The 19,377-nt window shown below is 39.7% G+C and overlaps 1 long non-coding RNA gene across 1 annotated transcript; it reads right to left on the reverse strand.

Annotated features, from left to right (window-relative positions):
- Positions 1-4,196: 4,196 nt before the first annotated feature.
- Positions 4,197-6,187, reverse strand: LOC131637132 (uncharacterized). Its single transcript, XR_009294280.1, has 4 exons — positions 5,743-6,187; positions 5,385-5,477; positions 5,089-5,163; positions 4,197-4,782 (listed from the first exon to the last, which is right to left on the reverse strand). It is a non-coding gene; the product is annotated as an uncharacterized LOC131637132 (long non-coding RNA).
- Between the last annotated feature and the right edge of the window lie 13,190 nt (positions 6,188-19,377).

Here is a 19,377-nt window from a genome sequence, read left to right on the forward strand (position 1 = left end):
AAGTGTGAATTCTGGTTAGAGAAAGTCAGTTTTCTTGGACATGTGATTTCTAAGGATGGTATTGCTGTGGATCCTACAAAGATAGAAGTTGTGTCTCAGTGGGAAGCTCCGAAGTCAGTATCAGAGATTCGTAGTTTTCTTGGCCTTGCAGGTTACTACAGAAAGTTCATTGAGGGATTTTCAAAGTTAGCATTGCCGTTAACTAAACTGACCAAGAAGGGACAAGCCTTTATTTGGGATGCAAAGTGTGAAGAAGGATTCCAAGAGCTTAAGAGGAGATTGACTAGTGCTCCTATTTTGATTTTGCCAAATCCGACAGAATCATTTGTAGTTTATAGTGACGCACCACTGATGGGTTTAGGTGGTGTATTGATGCAGAATCAACAAGTGGTCGCTTATGCGTCGAGACAACTCAAAGTGCATGAAAGGAATTATCCGACTCATGATTTGGAGTTGGCAGCTGTGGTGTTTGTTTTGAAGTTGTGGCGACACTATTTGTATGGTTCGATATTTGAGGTATTCAGTGACCATAAAAGCCTGAAGTATCTCTTCGATCAGAAAGAGCTGAATATGAGACAGAGGAGGTGGTTAGAGTTTCTGAAAGATTATGATTTTGGTTTGAATTACCATCCGGGTAAGGCAAACGTTGTTGTTGATGCATTGAGTAGAAAGACCTTGCATATGTCTATGCTAATGGCGAAGGAATTGGATTTGATTGAACAATTCAGAGACTTGAGTTTAGTGTGCGAAAGTACTCCGACTAGTGTCAAATTGGGTATGCTGAAGCTGACTAGTGGTATTCTTGAAGAAATCAGAGAAGGTCAAAAGGCTGATGTGGAGTTGATTGATAAGTTGACTTTGATTAACCAAGGCAAGAGTGGTGAATTCAGAGTCGACGAGAATGGCATACTGAAGTTTGGTGATAGAGTTTGTGTTCCTGATATTGATGAACTCCGAAAGCGTATTTTGGAAGAAGGATACCGTAGTGGGTTGAGTATTCATCCTGGTGCTACCAAGATGTATCACGATTTGAAAAAGTTGTTTTGGTGGCCTGGAATGAAGAAGGAGATTGCTGAGTTTGTGTACTCTTGTTTGACTTGTCAGAAGCCAAAGATTGAGCATCAGAAACCATCTGGGTTTATGCAACCGATGTTTATTCCTGAGTGGAAGTGGGATAGTATATCAATGGATTTTGTTTCGGGTTTGCCGAGAACTGTCAGAAATTGTGAAGCTATCTGGGTCGTGGTAGACAGGTTGACGAAGTCTGCACATTTTATACCGGTAAGAATGGATTATCCGATGGAGAAGCTAGCTCAGTTGTATATTGAGAAGATAGTTAGTCTTCATGGTATTCCTTCAAGTATCGTGTCAGACAGAGATCCGAGGTTTACATCTAAGTTCTGGGAAGGTTTGCAGAAAGCTTTGGGTACTAAGCTGAGACTGAGTTCTGCTTATCATCCGTAGACTGATGGACAGACTGAGAGGACGATTCAGTCGTTAGAGGATTTGTTGCGTGCTTGTGTGTTAGAAAAAGGAGGTACTTGGGATAGTTATCTGCCTTTGATTGAGTTTACCTACAACAACAGTTATCATTCGAGTATCGGTATGGCTCCGTTTGAGGCTTTGTATGGTAGGAGATGTAGGACGCCGTTGTGTTGGTACGAATCTGGTGAGAGTGTTGTGATTGGTCCAGAAATTGTACAACAGACTACAGAGAAGATTAAAATGATTCAAGAGAAGATGAAGGCTTCTCAGAGCCGTCAGAAGAGCTATCATGACAAGAGGAGGAAAACACTTGAGTTTCAAGAGGGGGATCATGTGTTTATGAGAGTTACTCCTACGACAGGGATTGGTCGGGCATTGAAGTCGAAGAAGTTGACTCCGCGTTTTATCGGACCATTCCAAATTTCTGAAAGGGTGGGAGAAGTGGCTTATCGTATCGCTTTACCACCAATGCTTGCAAATTTACATGATGTATTTCATGTGTCTCAGTTGAGGAAATACATTTCAGATCCGTCCCATGTGATCCAAGTAGATGATATACAGGTGAAAGATAACTTGACGGTTGAGACTTTACCTGTGAGGATTGAGGATCGAAGGCTGAAGCAATTGCGCGGCAAGGAAATAGCTTTGGTCAGAGTGGCTTGGGGAGGACCTGCTGAGGGAAATGTTACCTGGGAGTTAGAGAGTCAGATGAAGGATTCTTATCCAGAGCTCTTTACCTAAGGTATGTTTTCGAGGACGAAAACTCTTTTAGTGGGGGAGAGTTGTAACACCCGTATAATTTTATTATTAATTTAATTGGATATTTAATTAATAATTGGAATTATTATGGATTTTATGAAAATAATGGGAAAATGATGGTTAATGGCATTTGGGCCATGTGAGAGATTAGTAAGAAGAGGGGGGTGTGGTGTAGTAAAGCCCTTACTAATTTAATATTATTTTTTTATAAAATAATCAGAATTGGGAATTGGGAAAGAAAGAAAGAACGTGAAAGAACAGAATTGGGAACAAGGAACGTGAAGGAGAACTGTAGAGGGAGAGACCAAGAACCAAGATTTTTATCTGAGGTAAGGGGAGACTCTCCGTTTAATCTCTTTTATCGTATTATGGGTGATAGTATGGATTAGGAGTATGATTGGATCCATTGATTCTATATTCTGAATTTTCCTCTGTGTTCATCATTGAATTTGGACTGTTAATCCCTAATAACTGATGGATTTAGGGTATGATGAACGAAATTGATTATGGGATCATATACTATGGTTATGGACGAATTCGTATGCTGTTTAGATGCGATTTTTCTGGTTTTAGACTCAAAATCATGGACTGGTATGAGTAAAAACGAATGGGTTTTGGACTGTTACGAATTCTGCAGGTTCTGGGCGTTTTCTGGTGTTTCGCGTATGAAACAGTGCCATACGCGTATGGGATGAGGTCATACGCGTATGAGGGACACTCCCAATGGGCTATACGCGTACGATACGCAGTTGCCCTGTACCTGTCATACCCCAATTTTTGACCTAAGATACCACCTCATATCATTTGCATATGCATCATTTGCATCTCTAACAAATTGCATAGCTTGTGTTTGCTACTTGTGACTCAGCAGGATTTAATCAGGAAATTACTCATCAGTACAAGTAACAATCAATTAGGGTTTTGTTCTCCCTTCATCTCAAAAGAATTATCTTCATCAATAATCAATATTTGGTCCTCAGAGATTCACTTCAACAAGCTCAACAGCTTTGAATCGACCAAACTAGGGTTTTGACTGAAGACAGTATACTCCTGACTTTTGCTCAGGATTTGACCTAATGACTTGGGACATGATATCAAGATCTCAAGTACATCATTTTGACCTAATCCATTGGCTCAGGACATCTCCTACACAAGGATTGATCAACAGTGAAATTTCAAATCATCAGATTAGGGTTTTGAACTATCAGGGACTGAAATCAGGGATCACATTTGGGAAACCCTAAAAATCCCCAGGAAGTCAATCAAAGGTTTCAATCATCTTCAAATAATCCCTATGACAACATCCAATGGAAATTGTGTCTCAATTCAAGATCAACAGTCAACATTTGGTCCTCAAAGATTCACTTCAACAAGCTCAAAAGCTTTGAATCGACCAAATTAGGATTCTTCATTCAATCACTCACTCTTTGCAAAATAAATTCATGTTCGTGGATATTTTCATTTTAAATGCGCCATTTGCCAATTGGTGTGATTTAAAAGAGATTTGCTTGGAATTTATTTCATGGTTTTTTTGGTCCGTGGATTGCTCATGGTGAAGATTTGAATCATATGAATTATTTGATCATTCATGGGAATTTCATCAAAGTTGCAAAGAAAATGTCCATTGTTGGAAAATTATTTCAAAAATGATTCAAGATCATGGATTCAAGAATTTTAGTTCAAGATCATTTCAAATTCATGATGCAATAATATGTTTCAAGACTTGAAATTCAAAAGTTCACTACTTCAAGGATATTCTACCAATTCCTTTCAAAAAAGGGTTCATTCAAATTTTCAACATTCAAAAGGAATTCAAATTCAATTCAAGATCATTCAAGAATAGTAACTTCATTCAAGTTCTAACAAGAAATTCAAGCATTCACAAATGATATTTTTTTTACATGGAACAAATGAATTACAAATGAAGGGACTTTATTTAAAATTCAAGAATTACAAAGTTTCATTCATACAAAGTTGGAATTACAAGGAAAAGAAAAATAAAACTTCAAAGACATTCTTGAATTCTTCAATCTTCAAAGTCTTCATCCTTCAAGTTCAAGCTTCTTCATGCTTTCTTCAAAATACTCATGTCACATGAAAAAGAAAACAAAGAGGGGTGAGATTAGCAAAGGTTCAACAAAATAAATCAAAAAGAATAAGTCAAAAAAAGAGAAAAGAATCAAAGAGATATTTTTCATGCCACTTGCATAGAGAATATATTCTATCTCTTGCAATGATGAAGAATATTCTTATTCTTATTCTCATTCTTGAGATGACTATAACCTCCCAATCAAGTTTCTTAATTCCTTACAAATCCCTAAACTTTGCCTATAAATAGGAAGTTCCCCCTTTGCAACAAATCACACAAAAGCAACTTAAGTTCTTGCTTTCTCTCTTTTCATAGTTTTCAAAAGTTCCATAGTTTGAAAAGGGGTGAAGAAGTAGTTCATACCTTGGTGGAGAGTTCCAACTTGAAGTTCATCTTCAAGTCTCCCTAATATCCAAAAGAGGTGTTGTGGCATCACCTTCATCAAAAGCCTACAACAACAATTCAAAGTTGTTAGCAACAAGTTCAAAGTTGTTCTTCAACAAGCAAGAACAATTCAAAAGTGACAACATCATCAACAAGCTAAACTGCAGCAAATCAAAGGATTCAACAACAAATTCACCAAGCAAAATTCAGCAACAACAACAGTAGCAACATGAACAAGCTACGGTTCTAAATCACTCGAGAACAACAATTCAAAACCGAATTCTAAACGACACCGACACTGCAATTACAACAGTTGCAACAACACGGTTTCGATTCAACAAACCACAAGGAGGAAAAAGATAGCAACTTACAGTTTGTTTATCTTCACCTCATCATCCAACTTCAAACCTCTCTACCACAAATGAAATTCAAAAACACCGACAAACCTGCAGCAATCCAATCGACTCAGCAATAACAACAAGTTAATTTGCAGATTATTTTCAGGAAGAAAATCGGGACAACATCAGTTGCAACAATTCAAAGCAAAAATTCAGCAGCAAACAGAATTTGCAACGGTTCAGAAACACGAAGAATTGCTCAACAACATCAACTAATTCAAAGCAGTAGCAGCTTGCAGAATTTCAAAGGAGAAATAATCGACACATACCTGCAACAATGATCCGGCTAAAGTCTTCTAGCCGCAGGTAAGCCATCTCCACTCTCAGTCTCAATATTGCAGTTACTGTGAACTTTAGTTTTCCTGTAACACAAAAATCACCAGAAGCACATAAAGCTTGAATTTGCTATAACTGAAAATACAGAGAAAATTATGCTAAATCTTCTCTATAAACTAAGCTTAATACACCAGAATTAACTCCAATATTTCAATTGATTCATCAATAATAAAATTGCACAAAGCCATTTACAGTTTGCTAGTTTTAGGTTTGAGTCTGAATATGATTAACTGTGGTGGTGAGCTTGGGGTTTAACTGAACAATTAAAAGATGAGTTAAAGAGAAGCATACCTGGATTTTTGCTTCTGATTTTCCTCCCATGGCCGCCGGAAATTTCGAAGGCTATTTGATTCGGCAAAAGCAAATGAATGAGAGAGAGGAACCGCCGAGTTCCTGCTGTTCACTATCGTGAGAGAGCGAGAGATAATCGTTTGAAAGAGGAGAACCGAGAGTCTTTTTCGTTGTTCTTCAATGAGAGGGCTAACGAATTTGAGAGAGAGCTTCAATGTTGTTGTCGTTGTTCCGTGAGAGAGAGAAGCAGAGAATTGTTTTTGTTTTTTATGAGAACGTGAACACGTGAGGGAGAAGAGAATGAGCGCTGCCTCATTTCTTTTGGCTAGGGTTTCTTTAACCCATGTTTGGAATAGATTGTTGGGCGGATCCAGGTCATCCTGACCCGACCCGGTCCGGCCCATCCTTTTTTTTATTTCAGTTTGGGCTGCACACCTCTCTTTCAGATTTCACACCCCCTCTGGCCCAAATACTTAGTTTTTTTTATTAACTATTTCTTTTAAGTTTTCTTTAGAAAATAGTTTTACATAAAACTTAGTATTTTTAATTTAATATAGGATTTAGTTTTATTTTCTAATCCTTATTAAAAATGACAAAAATATGTTTTTAATATTTTCATATGTTCATAAGTATGTTTTTTTAATTCTTATTAAAACAACAAAAATATATTAGATGCATATTTAAGTTTGTGTTTCTAATTATTTTATCTCTTTTCATGAAAAAACCACAAAAAATATCTTCTTTTAGAATTAATTTGAATTTGATATTTTCATATTATTTTGTGTAGTTAATCATTTAAATTTCTAATTGGTTACTGTTGCACATTTTACTTGAATTTTCTAACTTCATCCGAGACTTCGAGATTATTTCTCTGTTGTCTTTTGGATCTGTCTGTTTTGTTTGGTCTTCCATTTGCTGTAGAATTCCATAAACAATTACTGGATGATCATGGAATGCTGAAAACTGTGAGCTTATTCGACAATCTTTTCTGCTGGTAAGGATGCTTAATATCTGTTGAGATCCTAATTTATTCCAAGCACATTACTTGAGGATCACGGTAACACCTCAAACTCAGAAATCCAATTTTCTCATTCTTCGAGGTAAGCCTAAAACTCAATCAACTGTTTTCACAACAGTAATCAATTCACTTTCAAATCATCCATTGTTTTTCAAAACAGTGGGGCCTCTCGAATATTAGAGAGTGTAAGTCCCATTTCATTTCTTTTCTTACCGTTTTCAAAACATTTTTTTTAAAAAACAATAAAACTTCTTCAAAATAAACAATTTTCAAACAATTTTCAAATCATTTTCAAAGCAACAAAACTCCAAAGAAACAAAACTTTTCAATATACCATGGGCCTCCATGTAGGTATAAGCCCCAAGCCCTTTTGTACATACCCACTCCAGTACATGAAATTAGGTATTTCATTGTACGCCTTTTTGTACATACACCTTTTGTACATATCTCAATCTGTTTTTTAACTTTGAATAACAAACCAAAAATGAAGGTTTCTTTAAATCTTCCCAAAAATACCATGGGCCTCCATGTAGGTATAAGTCCCAAGCCCCTTTGTAAATACCTGTTTGTATAGCTTTGAATAAACTCAACTGGACCTCTCCCCGAGTATGAGTCCCGAGCCCTGTGTATACAAATGGATCATGCTTACAGGTATATTTCCTTCATAAACTCCATTATATACACACACTTTGTAACTGTTCATATTTGTTCATGTACTTGTGCATATTTGTTCGTACTTGTTCATATGTGTGTTTGTGTTATATATACTTGTTCAACTTAGTACAACACTAGGTTCCCCATAGCCTCCTATTGGGCTTTGTGCAAAGAATCTCCACTAGTTTAGGTTAGGACATAGAGTATGGTTTCCCGGTGAAATCGCTCTAAGAGCTCAAACCAACTATACCATGCCTCCCCTTGGGCTTTGTACAAACGAGTGACCCTCCCATAGCCTCCTCTTGGGCTTACAATGCAAGGACCCTGGATTGTCCCTCCCATAGCCTCCTCTTGGGCTTACAATGCAAGGACCCTCGGATAGCCTTCTCTTGGGCTTCGTACAAGGACCCACGGGCTTCTTATAAGCATCCCCCAATATCCAAAACCAAATACCCTAGGAGATTAGACATTTTTCATCTCTATGCTAGGAGTATCTCTTATATATCATCACAAACAATCAATCAATCAAACTTTTTTGCCACAAGTCTGGCTAATCAATCAAACTTTTTGCCACAAGTCTGGCTAATCAAATCAAACTGTTTTACCACCGTACTGGATGATTAATCAAAGTTTTTGTCACAAGGCTGACTTCATTGAAACTTTTGCCACGAGGCTGGCTGATTAATCAAAACTTTTTGTCACAAGGCTGACTTCATTGAAAGTTTTTGCCACAAGGCTGGTTAAACAAACAAAATCAAACAGATGTATGTGATGATATAGATTAGATACATCTAGCATTTAGACGACATTTGTCTATTTTCCTTTGCTTCCACTAGCATAAGTGGGAACTACGATTGCTCTGACTTTCTCAACATCCCTTTGAGAATACGTAGGCACAAGGTCGATCCTTGGCGAGCAAAACAAAACAAAAAAAACCATTCAAACCTTAGCACCCGTAGACCCCGAGCTACAGATGCTCTGATTCCCTCTAAGGGATATGTATGCAGAGGATCGCGATGATCTTTGCGAGCATAATCAAACAGACACCTTAGGTCCCACCTATTTCACAACAGAACCTCCACCGTAACATAGAATGAAAAACAATAAAGAACCCTGTAGAGTACTACAGATACGTTGGGTGCTAATACCTTCCCTTCGTATAACCAACCCTCTTACCCAAGATCTCCCCCCACTTTTAGGTTATTGCAGCTTTTTTCCTTTTCCTCCTTTGGAAATAATAAAAAGTTTGGTCGAAATAAAAGAAAAATCATTTTTATGAGCACTCGAGCCCAAAGAAGGCATCAGGTGTCTCATCCCACAAAAAAGAGGAACAAAACGGTTTTTCGCCCGCGACAGAAAAATGGCGACTTCACTGGGGATCATCTTTTTATTGTTTCCAAAGGAATGGTTATTTCTAATTATTGTTTTTATTTTAATTTTTGTTACATGTGTGATTCTTTGGTTCTGTTACTTGTGTGGTTCTGTTACAAGTGATACATTATGGACAAATCCTAACCCGGATTAAGTACACATAAGAAATTAGGTGGAGGGTATAGTCATGTGCAGGCGCACTTGAGAATCCTTCCGCTCAGTGGAGGTTCCTTGTTGGTAATATATGTTTAGCATGCTTTCGTAGCGAAGACATTATTGCCGCATTGAACTGTAGAAGCTGAGAGACCGTAGAACCCCAACCCATCCTGGCCTTATTAGGACGTGGTGCAGAAACGATCCAGGTGAAGACTTGGATAGTTGTCATGCGGAGAACCACACTCAGACGAGTTTTTCTTGAGAATATTTCTGGCTCATCAGTTTAGTTGTGAAAGCCGGTAATATCCGAAAGAAAAATGTAGACTCTGACGTATCAGTAGAACATGTTGTACAGGTGATTAACTAGATCTATCCCTATTTGGTTCTCTGACCTCATGCTCGTGACGCTGGACCTTTGAACCTGTGTGTACTATGTTTGAATTACCATGTTTGTGTACCATGTTTGCGTTACCATTACCATGTCTGTTTTACCATGTTTGAATATGTGGCATTCATGCATCCACGCATTCATACATTCAAAAAAAAAAAAAAAACCTATTTTTTCCATAAAAACATGATTTTTCCAAAGATTTAGAGAAATTTTCTTTGCAAACATTTTAGGATTTAGTCATGGAAGAAGTAAAAAGGCATACCAAGAAATCCTTCTAATTTTAGGAAAAGTTATGGAAAGCTTTTGCCTATCCTGAACACTCATGTTGATGAAGGACTTCTCAAAACTCTGGTTCAGTTCTATGATCCCGTTTACCGTTGTTTTACCTTTCCAGACTACCAGTTGGTACCGACCTTGGAAGAATATGCCAATCTTTTGGGTATTCCTGTGTCTGACAAAATACCTTTCAATGGTTTGGAAGCCATTCCTAAGTCACATGTCATTGCAACAAGTATCCACTTGAAGAAATCTGAAGTAGAGAGTAATTGGACTACCAAAGGAAACCTTCCGGGTTTAACTTCACACTTCCTGGTAAAGAAAGCCTTTGATTTCATCGAAACCGGTAGCATGATAGCTTTTGAAGCTGTACTAGCCTTGCTCATCTATGGGTTGGTTCTGTTTCCCAATGTCGACAACTTTGTTGATATCAATGCCATAAAGATTTTTCTGATTGGAAATCCTGTTCCGACTTTGCTTGGTGACATGTATTTCTCTGTCCATCATAGGAATCGCCAAGGCGGTGGAATCATTGTATGTTGTGCACCTCTATTGTTCAAATGGATTGTTTCACACTTACCTGAGTCTCCTATTTTCACAGAAAACCGAGAAGGTTTGCGTTGGCCTCGAAGACTTATGTCTCTTACTAATAATGATATCCGTTGGTATACCTTGGCTCGCTGTGGTACAGAAACCATTGATAGTTGCGGAGAATTCGCCAACGTACCTCTCATTGGTACACAAGGAGGAATTAACTACAATCCGATCTTAGCCCGACGACAACTCGGGTATGCAAATTCAGTTAAACCTGTTGGTCTCGCAGTAGAAAGCTACTTCTATCAAGAAAGGGAAGATCCTCAAAGGTTGAAGACAAGAATGATGAGAGCTTGGTACGACGTCCGATGGAAAGAAAAAGGTGAGGAAAAGAATTGCATTGCTACGGACGCCTACACCTGCTGGGTAAAGAAAAGAGCAAAGGAGTTTCAAATGCCTTATGATTATGAAAAACCCATGTCTCTTGTGGTACCTCAACTACCCAATATTCCCATTCCCACTATGAAGGAATACCAAGACACTTTAGCCAAGATGAGGTTAGAGAAAAACGCTTGGGAGCACAAGTTTCGTAGGACCGATATGGAAAACAGAAGGTTGAAGAAACAAGTGAAAGATCACGAAGAAACTCTCTACTGTCAAGATGGATGGCTCATGAGTAAAGATGAGAAGATTCGTCAGAAAGACGCTGCAATCAAGAGGTACATCAAAGAAAGCAAGAAAAAACCTGAAGGTTCAACAAGCAACGCTCCAACTCCTGACGATTGGAAGAATATTGTTGACAAGCTAAAGACCGAAAAGGCCGAATTGAAAGCTTACTATGGGAAAGAAATCATGAAGCTCAAGCTGCACAATGCATTTGGTTCTTCGTCTGATGAAGATGCTTAGGATTGTTTAGCTGTTTATTTATCATTTGCTTTTGTAAGGAGCTATGCTCCAATGTTGTAACATTTCCCATTTATTGAATAAAAGAACAGTTTGTGTACAAATGTTTGCAAGAAAATAATCTTTAAAATATTTGGAAAAATCATAAATTTCTTTTTGCATACATCATTCTGCATATCGAGTCTGTTGTATAGAGTCTTATCTTTTGGATCTTTCTCCATTAGATCGTCAAGCTGTCGCGTCTCAAAGTTTCTCGACCGCGCTCGCAATCAGATCACAGATACAATACTCGTTCAAGCATAAGAAGAGTAATGGAACACTCTGAACAAGAGAATATTGAGCTCCGTGGTACAGTGACCACTCTTCAGGAAAAGTTGGAAAGTCTCACTACTCTGGTTGACTCTTTAATGGCCGCACAGAATCAGCCGCCGCCACCTAACAGTCAAGCAACAGTAACATCTGAGGTCACTACTCCAGTTTCTACGGTTGCATTCGGCATTCCATCTTTCTCCATGCCAGAAGGTTGGGGCACGCCTTTCAGCTTTGGTACAGGTTTCCGCCATAATGTTTCTGGGGTTCAAACATCCACAACTGAAGCGCCTGCTGCTCAGAGTTCACAGTTCACTCCAAATCAGGGGATAACTTTTTCTCAAGTTACTATGGCACTTTCTCAACCCACTATGACGGTTCCGACTCCTATGGTTCACACTGTTCCTTATGATGGCAATGAGATTTATCATGATCAGGGTGATAGCACAAATCAGCGAAGCCTTGTAGGAGATCTCCAAGAACAATTCAACAAGATTCAGTTGGAAGTCAAAGCTATTCGTGGAAAAGATTTGTTTGGAAAGAATGCCCAGGAACTATGTTTGGTTCCCAGTGTACAGATACCTGCTAAATTCAAGGTCCCAGACTTTGAGAAGTACAAAGGCAGTTCTTGTCCGCAAAGTCATCTTGTGATGTATGCCAGGAAGATGTCTACTTATGCAGATAATCATCAGTTGCTTATCCATTACTTTCAAGACAGTTTGACTGGTGCCGCACTGAAGTGGTACACAGGCTTGGATAGCACTAATATTCGGACTTTCAATGACCTAGGTGAGGCCTTTGTCCGACAATACAAGTATAACTCGGATATGGCTCCAGACAGAGATCAGCTCCGATCCATGGCTCAGAAAGATCATGAAGCTTTCAAAGAATATGCCCAACGATGGAGAGAAACTGCTGCTCAGATTAATCCACCATTAAAAGAGAAAGAGATGACAAAGATCTTCTTGAATACTCTCAGTCCGTTTTACTATGAACGCATGATTGCTAGTGCTCCAAGTGATTTCACCGAAATGGTAAATATGGGAATGCGTCTAGAAGAAGGAGTCCGAACCGGACGTCTGACTAAAGAAGGTGGATCTTCAAGTGGAATCAAAAAGTTTGGAAGTGGTTTCCAAAAGAAGAAAGAACAAAGTGTTGACATGGTATCCCAAGGGAAGCCAAGAGGAAATGTCAATCGTCAACGACAGGTTGCTTCTATCACACCAGTCGTTAACACAACACCGAATCCAGGATTCACTCCTCAGTTTCAACAACAACAGCCTCGACAACAGGCTCAGCAGTTAAACAATAATCAGAATCGAGTACAAAGAGCTCCACAGTTCGATCCGATTCCGATGACCTACACAGAATTGTACCCTGCACTGATTGAAAGAGGCCTTATTCAAACTAAAGCACCACCACCAGTACTGAGAGACTCCCATGGTGGTACAAAGCTGAGGTTTCATGCCCTTATCATCAAGGAGCACCTGGCCATGATCTTGAGCATTGCATAGCTTTGAAATATGAAGTTCAGAGGTTGGTTAGATCTAATCTCCTCTCTTTCAGAAATTTGAATCCTAATGTGCAAGCAAATCCGCTGCCCAATCATGGGGGGCATGTTGTAAACATGGTATATGGATGTCCTGGCCAATACCGAGTCTATAATATCAACTTCTCAAGAGCAGATTTGGTACAAATGCACGCCACTCTTTGTCGGGGGCAGAATTTTCGCCAACATCAATACGGTTCCTGTAGAATATGTTGTGTGGATCCTCACGGGTGTTCGATTGTGAGAAGAGATCTCCAAGTTTTGCTAGATAATGGTACTATTGAGATCTACAGAAATAGAGATGAAAATGAAGTTAACATGATAGGATGTTATCCGCATGAGCTTTTAGTCTCAGATATCAACTCGGAAATGCCTACAGTTAACGTCATCGTTCCTCATTTCAACATGCCTGAGCGCATGGAAGTTACTTACAACAAGCCGAAGGTTCCTATTGCTCCTTTGATCATCTGTCTACCTGGACCTGTTCCTTATGACTCTAACAAGGCAGTTCCATACAACTACAATGCCACAATGATAAAGAATGGACAAGAAGTTCCTTTACCAACTCTCTCGTCTGTTGTAAACATTGCTGATGTGAGTCGTGTAACAAGAAGTGGACGTGTGTATACTCCGCTACCTCCAAAGCAGCCTGTTGCTCCTGTTACTGGGCAAAATCCTGTCAATACACCAGTAGAGAATCCTGTGGAAACTCCTGTCAGTAATACAAACACTGATGTTGGTCAGTCCAGTGGAACCAATGTCAATCCTGACTTTGATGAAATTTTGAAGCTTATCAAAAGAAGTGAATACAAGATTGTGGATCAGCTTATGCAGACTCCTTCAAAAATCTCCATACTTTCATTGCTGTTGAATTCAGAAGCCCACAGGGAAGCCCTGATGAGAGTCTTAGATCAAGCTTTTGTAGACCATGATGTGACTGTTGATCATTTTGATGGGATAATAGCTAACATAACAGCTTGTAACAATTTAAGCTTCTGTGATGAAGAACTCCCCGAGGAGGGTAAAAATCACAATCTTGCTTTGCACATTTCTATGAACTGTCAGTCAGACTCTTTGTCCAATGTGCTGGTAGACACCGGATCTTCCTTGAATGTGATGCCAAAGACGACTCTTGCTCGCTTGTCTTACCAAGGAATGCCTATGAAGTTCAGTGGTGTAGTTGTCAAAGCATTTGATGGATCGCGAAAATCTGTTATCGGCGAAGTCAATCTTCCCATGACAATTGGTCCACATACATTCCAAATCACTTTCCAAGTCATGGACATTCAAGCTGCTTATAGCTGTCTGTTAGGACGACCATGGATCCATGAAGCAGGGGCAGTAACTTCTACGCTCCACCAAAAGTTAAAATTTGTAACAAATGGAAAATTGGTAACGATAAGTGGAGAACAAGCCTTGATGGTGAGCCATTTATCCAATTTCTCTTTCATTAGTGCTGATGATGTGGAAGGAACGCAGTTCCAAGGTCTCTCTTTAGAAGACGAATCTTCCAAGAAGAAAGCATCAATCTCTTCTTACAAAGAGGCGGTAAAAGTAGTGAAAGATGGAACTACCACTGGCTGGGGGCAAGTTGTGATCCCGACCAAGAATGAAACTAGAGCAGGTCTCGGATGTTCACCAACATTCTCAAACTGCACCAAGAATGATGAAACCCTTCGTCCGATCAAGGAAACATTCATTAGTGGAGGATTCCTTAACCCAATTCCTCAAGAGGTTAATGTCCTTATCGAAGAATGCATCGAAGAAGGTCTCTCCGACGATGAAGAAGAATGGAAATGTTATGACTCGGGATACATATCTCAGGAAGAACCATATCCTCCGTCAGAGAAACCCAAAGGCAAAGAAACTGAGCCTATTCCTGCAGAGATCTGGGACACCTTGGGACAACCAAGTGGAAAATTTGATTATATGGTGAAATACACTGCACCTGAAAGTTACAAGATTGCGATTGAAGATATCCAACCAACTGGATGGGGAGATTCCTTTGAATATAATAGTCAACCAGAAGAGGCTTATCAGCCTTGTCAATTTTCTCAGCAACCTGAAATTACTGGAGATTTCGGATTCAATGCATCTGCCAAGATTAACAATCCTGAAGATGGTTATTATCACATAAATGCCATTTTTGAAGATGAAGGGGAAGATGGTCCCGCAACTGACTCAGAAAGTGTCGCTGACAATGAGTCTCTTCATCCTGAAGACTGGGAAATACATCCTGAAAATTCTGAAGATTGTGACTCATCTTATGCTCTTCAAGAAGTAGAAGAAGACCGTTTCAACTCTACAAAGAACAAGGTTGACAAACCAGGGCCTTCAAATCCTGCTCGACCAGCGGTCAATACTGAAGACAACTCTGGGGAGAATTTTCCTGAATACATAATACATAGAGGAGTTCGTTGCTACTGGAAAGCTGTCGACGTTCCGAATGTTGTTCGCCGCTCAAAGTAATCACCTCGCTGTTATTTTGACCTCCTGCCTTGCCCAAAGCAGAGAGATGTTTTATAGGGCTTCGCTTTTAAATGTTCCGCCCAAATAACTTTGTGTATAGGGCTTTGTTTTAAAAGTTTCCCTCTTTGTCCTGCCCAAGGCAAATGAGTTTGTGTTTAGGGCTTTGTTTCAAAAATGAATCATAAATAAAGCGTCATTTTGAATTCCCTACATTATGTGTTTTATTTTGTGCTTTTTTCTGGAAATGGTAATCCTAAAAAACCAAAATAAAAAAAAAAAAAACTTTTTCAAAAAAGATCTGCATACACTCCTGCATTCATAAATTTTCTGAAATAGATATAAATCACATGTGCAGATTTACTATTGATAAACCCATTGAATGCAATAACCCTATGCCCTCTCCCAACTTTGAGTTTCCTGTGTTCGAAGCCGAAGAAGAGGAAGAAGAGGAGATCCCGGACGAGATCTCTCGATTACTTAAGCACGAGGAAAGAGCCATTCTGCCTCACAAAGAGCCTTTAGAAAAGATCAATTTGGGTTCTGAAGAAGACAAAAAAGAAGTGACCATTGGATCGCTGCTTGATACTGATGTCAAGAGTAAGTTGACAGACCTTCTCAAAGAATATGTTGACGTGTTTGCCTGGTCCTACCAAGACATGCCTGGGTTGGATACCAATATTGTTCAGCATTACTTGCCATTGAAGCCAGAATGTCCGCCAGTTAAGCAGAAATTGTGAAGGACTCACCCTGATATGGCTAACAAGATCAAAGTAGAAGTTCAAAAACAGCTCGACGCAGGTTTTCTTGTCACCTCAGAATATCCTCAATGGTTGGCTAACAGTTCCGAAGAAAGATGGCAAAGTCAGAATGTGTGTTGACTACCGTGACTTGAACAAGGCCAGTCCAAAAGATGACTTTCCATTACCTCATATCGACATGCTGGTTGATAACACCGCTAAGTTCAACGTCTTTTCCTTCATGGACGGGTTCTCCGGTTATAATCAGATCAAGATGGCTCCTGAAGACATGGAGAAGACATCTTTCATCACCCCATGGGGTACCTTTTGCTACAAAGTAATGCCGTTTGGATTGAAGAATGCAGGCGCCACTTACCAAAGGGCAATGACTACTCTCTTTCATGACATGATGCATAAAGAAATTGAAGTCTATGTGGACGACATGATAGCCAAGTCCAGCACAGAAGAAGAACATATTGAATACCTTTTGAAGTTGTTTCAACGACTAAGGAAATATCAGCTTCGCTTGAATCCTAACAAATGTACTTTTGGGGTTAGATCTGGAAAACTCTTGGGTTTCATTGTCAGCCAAAGAGGTATTGAAGTAGATCCCGACAAAGTCAGAGCTATTCAAGAGATGCCTGCACCAAAGACTGAAAAGCAAGTAAGAGGATTTCTCGGACGATTGAACTATATCTCCAGATTTATCTCTCAAATGACTGCTACATGTGGGCCAATTTTCAAGCTTCTCCGCAAAGATCAAGGGGTTGTATGGACTGAAGATTGCCAGAAAGCGTTTGACAGTATCGAAGAGTACCTGTTAGAACCACCAATACTGATTCCTCCAGTTGAAGGAAGACCATTAATCATGTACCTTACTGTGTTGGAAGAATCCATGGGCTGTATGCTTGGACAGCAAGATGAAACCGGTAAGAAGGAGCATGCCATCTATTACCTGAGTAAGAAATTCACAGACTGTGAGTCACGTTACTCCATGCTCGAAAAAACATGTTGTGCTTTGGCTTGGGCTTCAAAACGTCTCCGCCAATACATGATCAACAATACTACTTGGTTAATCTCCAAAATGGATCCGATCAAGTATGTCTTTGAAAAGCCTGCATTAACCGGAAGGATTTCCCGATGGCAAATGCTATTATCCGAATATGACATTGAATACCGTGCTCAAAAAGCCGTCAAAGGAAGCATTCTCGCCGATCATTTGGCGCATCAACCAATTAATGAATATCAATCTCTCAAGTTTGACTTTCCTGATGAAGATGTCTTGTACTTGAAGATGAAAGATTGTGACGAACCGTTACCCGAAGAAGGTCCTGACCCTGGATCAAGATGGGGTCTAATTTTTGATGGAGCAGTAAACGCTTTTGGCAACGGAATTGGGGCAATCATCATCACTCCCAAGGGTACTCATATCCCGTTCTCCGCCAGATTGCTATTTGATTGTACCAACAACATCGCAGAATACGAAGCTTGTATCATGGGTCTCGAAGAAGCCATTGACTTAAGGATCAAGATCCTCGACATATATGGAGATTCAGCCCTTGTGATCAACCAAATCAAAGACAAGTGGGAAACTTACCACCCTGGTTTGATTCCTTACAGAGATTATGCAAGACGTCTGTTGACTTTCTTCAACAAGGTTGAATTGCATCATATACCTCGAGATCAGAATCGAATGGCAGACACCTTGGCTACTTTATCTTCCATGTTCAAAGTCAATCACTGGAATGATATGCCTACAGTCAGAATCACGCGCCTTGAAAGGCCCGCCTATGTGTTTGCAACTGAAGCAGTCGTCGATGATAAACCGTGGTTCCACGACATCAAACGCTTCCTTCAAACTCAAGAGTACCCACTTGGGGCATCAAACAAAGATAAGAAAACTCTAAGGAGACTTTCTGGCAGTTTCTTCCTGAACGGAGATGTGCTATACAAAAGAAACTTCGACATGGTTTTGCTCAGATGCGTGGACAGACACGAAGCAGACATGTTAATGCATGAAGTGCATGAAGGGTCCTTTGGAACTCATTCAAACGGGCATGCAATGTCCAAAAAGATCTTAAGAGCAGGATACTATTGGTTGACAATGGAATCTGATTGTTACAAACACGTGAAGAGATGTCACAAGTGCCAGATCTACGCAGATAAGATCCATGTGCCACCGACTCTACTCAACGTTCTCTCATCTCCATGGAATTTCTCCATGTGGGGTATCGACATGATCGGAATGATCGAACCGAAAGCTTCAAACGGTCATCGTTTCATCTTGGTAGCCATTGATTACTTCACCAAATGGGTCGAAGCAGCATCTTATGCCAATGTTACAAGACAAGTGGTTGTGAGGTTTATCAAGAATAACATCATTTGCCGATATGGTGTTCCCAGCAAGATCATTACCGATAATGGTTCAAACTTGAACAACAAGATGATGAAAGAATTATGTGAGGAATTCAAGATTGAGCATCATAAATCTTCTCCTTACAGACCAAAAATGAACGGCGCAGTTGAGGCTGCTAACAAGAACATTAAGAAGATCGTCCAGAAAATGGTCGTCACTTACAAAGACTGGCATGAAATGCTGCCATTTGCTTTACATGGATACCGTACTTCAGTGCGTACTTCAACAGGGGCAACTCCCTTTTCTCTAGTATACGGCATGGAAGCTGTGCTCCCCGTAGAAGTTGAAATCCCATCAATGAGAGTCCTCATGGAGACCAAGTTATTAGAGGCTGAATGGTGTCAAAGCAGATACGATCAGTTGAATTTAATCGAAGAGAAACGTATGACTGCTCTATGCCATGGACAGTTATACCAAGCAAGGATGAAACAAGCTTTCAATAAAAAGGTTCGACCTCGTGAATTTCAAGAAGGCGACCTCGTGCTTAAAAAGATCTTGTCTTTTCAACCAGATTCTAGGGGCAAATGGTCTCCTAATTACGAAGGCCCATATGTTGTCAAAAGAACATTTTCTGGCGGCGCCATGACTCTTGCAACCATGGATGGTGATGAACTCCCACATCCTGTGAATGCTGATGCAGTCAAGAAATACTTTGTCTAAAAAAAGAACAAAAGAACAGCTCGGTAAGTTGAAAACCCGCAAAGGGCGACTTAGGCAAAAATGAGCGTCTCGGTGGACTGATAACCCAAAAGGGCGGTCCAGGCAAAAATTAGAGACAATAAACAGAAAAAAAATCATCCTGGTAGATTGAAAACCTGAAAGGGCAATCTAGGCAAAAATTAAGGATTAATG

This window comes from Vicia villosa, unplaced genomic scaffold (assembly GCF_029867415.1).
Source record: "Vicia villosa cultivar HV-30 ecotype Madison, WI unplaced genomic scaffold, Vvil1.0 ctg.001920F_1_1, whole genome shotgun sequence".
Lineage (NCBI taxonomy): Eukaryota > Viridiplantae > Streptophyta > Magnoliopsida > Fabales > Fabaceae > Vicia > Vicia villosa.